Genomic DNA, 6,997 nt, shown 5'->3' with positions numbered 1-6,997 from the left:
CGGGTTTGACATTCTAGGTTTTCTTTCAGAAGTTTCTTCCCCTTTTGAACTTTCAATTTCCCTAGGTTCCTCCCTTTTTCTAGGCATTTTTATCCTGTGCTTTTTACTAGAAATCCGAATAATTTCTGTGAACTTTGCAGCTGGGGAAGTAATTGAGTACTTACTTGTGGTTATCGCAAATAATTATGGCTTGTTCCTCCTCGTCACAAAGCCCTCTTCATACAATCTTTCATCTTGGAATGAAAAAACCAAGTGGAAAAATTGATCATTTATGGTGACTCTTGATGTCTTTTCTGCATTTAATTCTTGCGCGCCATTAACATCTTTGCCACCCTTTTCAAAATTTTGAAGTATGACAATGCTAATGTCATCATCAACTTGCCTCGGCTCACTATTTTTGCAATATCACAAACTCTTATAATTGATCCTATTTTATTGCTACAAAATAGCGACATTGGTTATCACTATATCGCAACTCCAATTTCCTCTTAATTTTAACCCCCTACGATATGGCGATACCGAGTTTAGCTATTATCGCTATATCGTAACATCATTTTTTATTATCTTCGTCATGCAGTGTGGTGATGGCCCCTTGAATTATCACCATATTGTATCATCATGATATTCTTATTAAGCCCTTCTAGCAATATTGCGATAATAGTTTGTTATTGCAATGTTCCTATTTTGCATTGAGTCATTTCTTGTGATACGGTGATGCCTTTACTATCTTAGCTCCCTTTATCATTGTTTCACAAATCGCCTAATATGATTGAACCTGGGTCTCACGAAATAGCGATACCTATGTAGACCTTATTCCTTTTGTTGTTGTTTTGCTAGATACCCAATTTAATAAGATTTGGGTCTTGCGAAATGGCGATATCTTAATATGCCTTGTCCCCTTCATCATTGTTTTGCTATCCACTTAGTATAGTGAGATGTGAGTTTTGTGAAATTGCAATAGTTGTGTAATCTATATTTTAGTTTTTCATTGTTTCACAAGTTATTGAATATAACAGAATAACCATCCTGTGAAATAGCGATGAATTGAATGATTTTGCTTTATGGTGTCCATATAAGATGATGAGTGGTACATGTAGGCATTTTCAGAGAAATGGAGTGGGATATGGATGTGTTAGCTGATGAATATGGTTTTTATCAAGGATATGATTTTTATATAGGGTCTATTTATGGTTCAAAATTTGATTTATGTACAAGGGTTTTGATATTATGTTTTGGGATTTTAAGCTAGAAAACACATTGAATTATTTACAATCATGTAACTCAACTTGTGCATGGATATAAATCTATATTATTTGAGGACAGTAGTGGGAAAATAATTTAGGATATCACGATTATTTAGGAAACTCGCTATTTTCATAAGTTCCAATAGGGGGCATGGGGAGAGTCAAGGAATTTGAAATTCCTTGGAAGAGCCAAAGTTGGTTCATTTAAGGTTTGGAAGGTGGGATGGGAAAGCCATTTATGGCAAGGAGTTGAATCATCCCTAATCAAGGTTATTAGGGATGTGCAAGTTATTAGAAGGACTAATTAGGTGGGATATGAAAGATTAAAGTACAAGTGAGAAACTTAGGAGGATGGTACATGAGGAGAGAGAACGAGTGGAGGAATATAAAATTGGGGGAAATGATAAACATGATTAGGGTAGAAGTAATTAGGCTAGATGATAGGATTAGGAAGGGTGATTTGTAGGAATCAGGGAATTAGCTTAGTTAATTGAAATCAATTAACTAATTAGGCTCTAGAGGAACTAATGGAGGTTGAAATGATTTTAGAAGAATAAGGAATAATTAAATTTGATAAATTAATTATAAGTGATAGAATTAATTAAATGAGATTTAATTAATTTTATGAGGAAGAGAACTAGCACAATTAATTTGGTTAATTATGTGGAAAGGTTTAAATTAATTAAATATTAATTTAATTAATCATAAGTGCCTACAAATTCTACAACCAATACATTGCATATCTATTATTTTTAAATATGTATACAAATTAAACTATAAAGTCTAGCCGATCACAAATATGTGAATAATTTTCTAGGAAATTTATTGATTTAACATACATGCTTTAAGAAACAATCACATTAAATGATAAGTTGTATCACAATTCCTAAATATACAAGTACAAATAACCTTTTAATTTAAAGGTTTCCAAGAGATTTGGCATCATAACTTCTATAATTATAAGAGAGAGAACATTCATTGACTTAATAGTTAAAATCTATACGCTTTTAGATATCCTTAGTCAACCTAAATAAGTTTCATTGACAACTTAAACTTTTAATATGAACAACTTCATAAATACATATTACCTTGCTATAATATCCTTTTAAGTTTTATTATCTAAAGAAGAAAGCCTTACACAATGAAGTAATCCTATCTCTTATATATTCAAAGATTATTGAACTACTAATGACACATAAAACTACACTTCAACCAATCCTATCCATTGTTTAATTAAGACCAACTTAATCTTTATCAAAGAAAGATATTTTGCTAGGCCTATTATGAGGACGAGGGAGAATTAAATATATGAACATAAATAAAAGGTATTCCACTACGTTATTAGATCTCAAGGAAAGAATAATGACCTCTATTAAAAGGAAAGGTTCTCTGATGTGGTTACAAGACAATTCCTTTGCTTTATTACTATAAGAAAGTCAACACACACTCATGTAAAATTATAGAAGTAATGAAAAGGAATGAGGATAGGGAAATGACCTCAACAAAATTGAAGTATGTTAGGCAAAACACAATAGTCTATCTTATGAATAATAAGAGTTAAAAAAAATGATATGCATTGACTCCAAATTGCAGTCTAATTATAGTCATAAGTTGTAGCTAGGCTTCATACAAAGTTCAATAGAAGGTGAATGACATGAATATCTAGTAACATGTAAGCCTACCATTGCCAAGTGTCAAAACTATAGTATGCAAAAATGACCATACCTTGGATTGGCCATAATTTTCCTCAACCACAATTTTTGCCCTTAAATAGAGTTCCTTTGTCATTCTTTTGTATCGAACTAACCTTTATCATTCCCTATGATAGCTCTCGTGCATGATTATATTATATGTGATAGTTTTTAAGGAAACTCAAGTTACAGACGCTCTTGCATGGCAATTTGTATGCACAACTTAAAGGCATCACTCATGCATCAAGGAATACAATTGGATCAAGGTTTCATGAACTCAAACAAACTTGATAGGAATTGTTGATATTTCAAATTTCACTAACTTAAAATGAGAAACTATATCATGCACTCCTTTTCTATTTTAGCTTCCAAGTTGCATGAAATACATTGGTTAGATTCTTTGTAACTCCCAAATTCAAATGAAATGAAAGAATGTATTAAAAATTAATAAACTCATTTTAAAACAAAATAAACAAATATTTATTTCACTTTAAATATTTATAAAATCAGTTAAGTTATTAAATATTAAAATTAAGGAAAATGAGGGTTGTGGCATTTGAGTAGTTCATCTAAGATTAGAGTGTTTTGGAGGTCAATCGATACTTTTGTATTGCCTACTAGTTGTGACACTAGAGCTCAAACTAGACTACAACACCAAGATTTGTCAATAGAGGTCATTCAAGGATCTAGCACTAGAACTAGACATCAACATCAAACTAGAACTCCAACACCTAGGCATTAGTGTCTCACTTGGGTTCTAGTGTCCCACATAGAGGAGCTAATGTCCTAGTTGAGTATTGTAATCATCTATTCATCAAAAAATGAACATTTTTGGGTCTAGAACAAGTAAATTCTGTATATATAAAAGTTGTTATGAGTCTAGGAAATTTTAGAGCTTGTCCATAAGTGGTGTCATTGAAAAGTTCTATCATATTTTGCATCATTTTACATGCCTTCTCCTGGGGTTGTCAAGTTGGCAAACCTAGGCGTGGGGAGATTATCCACCTAGTATTGTAGAGGATAAAACCCTTTGTTGAAAATCCCTAAGGAATTCTAAACATCCATCTTTGGTTGGTGGGAGTTGTGGAGTATAAATCTTTTGCTTGCGTATTTTTGCATCAAGATGGGACATCTTGAGTTGTCATTTGAGTGTAAGTTATGCTGTTAAGTTTTTAATGTTAGCCTTAATTGTTTCAAATATATATATATATATATTGGCTAATTGCCAATGGGTTTCATGGTAGGACATTACATTCCATGCCATTTATCCAATCAATTAATTCCTTAGGATTCAAATTATCAGCATAGTTAGAAATTCTACTTTTAGGTCTCTTACCAATTTTTGAAATGGATTCCAATAGCTTGATTGGATCTAAATATTCTTCTACTAGGATTACTTCATTAAAATTTCAGTAGTACATTTATGGCTAATTTCCAACAACCTATCATCAAAATTTTGACTTCTTTTCATCGGACTGCCGATAAATGAAGCCATCAAAAACTTGTCATTGAACATTCTGACGATGCCATCTAACGTCAGAATTCCAACAACATCGTGAACTCTTTCAACGATGGCCATGATCGCTCCTCCAACCAAAAATGTCGTCAGATGGATGTCGAAATTCCGACGCTCACCACGAATATGCATTGACGACCGTCTGAAAAGAAAGTGTCATTGAACATACAACATCCTTGTTGGATGTTTCTTCAATTGGCATTGCAATTCCAACAGCTGCTAGAAACTTTGCATCGATGAGGATATTGTTGGTCCGACGGTTTGGCCATCGGTGCAAAGTTGTGTTGCCATCAAAATTTCGACGGATATTTATTTAAAAAAAAAAAAAAGAATACGCATATGAGGGGCACCATGGTTGGGATGGTCCAACTCCTAAGAGGACTGTATCAACCACTAAGCACTAGTAAACCTATTAAAAATGGGATCAAAGGGAGCAACTCTGGTGTTGATAAGGAATTAGCTAACCCAAATACAAGAGCCTTTAAAGCCAATTTTCCAGAAAAGGAAGGGACAACACCAATGGAAGAAGAGCAACCCAATCAGGGAGATGAAATGACAAGACTTCATGATAAATACAATGCCCTAAGTGCTGCCATATGAAGATACACTTCCTTTACAAAATACTATGAGATGAAGACAAGGGATGGGCATAGGAGGAGAAGATGTGATGAGCAGCCCCAAAAGGACATTCAACACCACTTTGAAAAGATCATCATTCCCACCTTTACTGTATCTGATAGCTCTTTAGCAAGAGCTTGGTTGCAAAAATTGGACGCATGTTTCCTTTTCAATCCTAAGTTTGAAGAAGAGGCCATCAAGTTTGCCAACTTGCATCTTGAGGGGATGACTCACAAATGGTGGTATCATGGCATGATGGCCCAAGGGAAAGATTCAGTCACTACCTTAGAATATTTAAGCAAGACATTGATAAAGCGATTCGATAGAAAGGATAGAGAAATTCATTTCAAAAAGCTAGCACAACTGAATGAAGATGGCATAGTGGAAAACTATGTAGCAGAATTCCAGAGGCTTTGATGATGGTTCCAGACATGATAAAAGGAGGCTCAATCATTTTTGTACAGGTCCTATATGAACCCCTCAAAGGATTGGTAAGGGTATTTGATCCAAGTACATTGCAAGAATCCATCAAGAGAGCTCTAAACTTGCAGGATTCAATGGCTAAGGATAAATTATATTCCAAGAAGGCACCTACTATTGTGCCAAAAATGTTTCATCAGAAAAGTATGCCTCCACCTAATGCATTACCCACCAAGACAAACCAAATTGAGGTATCTAAGACTGAACTTTGAAGAAAAAAGCTATGTTTCACATGCAGAGAGCTATGACAACCTAGAAATAGGTGTTTGGGAAAGGGACAAATGCACTACATAGAGGTGGTCTCCAATCAGGATATAGAGCATGATGAGCCTAAGCTTGAGATAGTTCTGGTGGAGGCTGAGCATGATGACCAAGGAGGTGAGCATCCAAGAGGCACACTTGCAGTATTATTAGGGGCACCTAGATATCATGTTTTTTGTGTCAGAGGAATTTCGCGAGGACAAAGGGTAATAATTCTTATTGATACTGGAGCCACAATTTCATTGACAAAGGGCTAGTGACTAAATGAGATTGAAGACAAAAGACTTCAAAGTTTAACATTAAAGTGGCAGAGGTGCATTAACAAAGTAAACGACACATTGTAAATATTAAAAAAATAGTGATTTAACCTAATTAAACTAATAAGATCCATGTATTAATGAAGAAGCAAACGTTAAAATTGCAACCATGCAAATGGCATATATACATGGAGATACTCTTATAGAAAAAAAACTCCACCAACAAAGACACCCAAGCTTGTATTAATCACAATAAGATGTGTATGCCAATACAATCAATTATTCCCTTGACAATAATCCAACAACATAAGAGCACCTATGAAAGGAGATTACAAACCTTTATCCCATGCCTCCAATGTATAAAAAATGAAATAAAAAACAAGTGGTATCTAAAACTAAGTCAAAACCATGAGCCATATTGAAGTTCCAACATCCCAATACTCATGGTCAAGCACACTAGATGCTCTCTTATAAGTCACATTCCATCATAGTAGTCAAATTGACCACATTCCTAAATCTAGACACTACTTTTTAGAACATGCCAACTTTTTACCCCTTAATAAAGAACTGTCCACCTCACTTGTACTCCAATAACTTGGATACAAAGAGCAGTTCATTCTTCAAAGAGTGATATTAAATTATTTGAAGTCCTTTCAGAAATCTTATTAATTGTGAAGCAAGCAAACACAAATTAGCACACCCATAAATATGAAAAGGAGTACCCTTTAGATTTAATGTGTAGAGTTTAAATCTTAGGGAAAAAGAAACTAAAAATCAATAATAGTAAACTTGAGATGCAATGGTACTACGTTGAAGACAATTCTAAACCAACAGACCATTCTACTGCAAGGTTGACTACATAGTCAAACTATGTCAATGTTCAAACATGGTATGAGTTAGAATTATTTTATAACTGAAAAAAAAGTTGAT

Source organism: Cryptomeria japonica, chromosome 8, assembly GCF_030272615.1.
Source record: "Cryptomeria japonica chromosome 8, Sugi_1.0, whole genome shotgun sequence".
In the NCBI taxonomy this organism is placed as follows: Eukaryota; Viridiplantae; Streptophyta; class Pinopsida; order Cupressales; family Cupressaceae; genus Cryptomeria; species Cryptomeria japonica.
Note: the sequence above shows the minus strand (reverse complement) of the source record.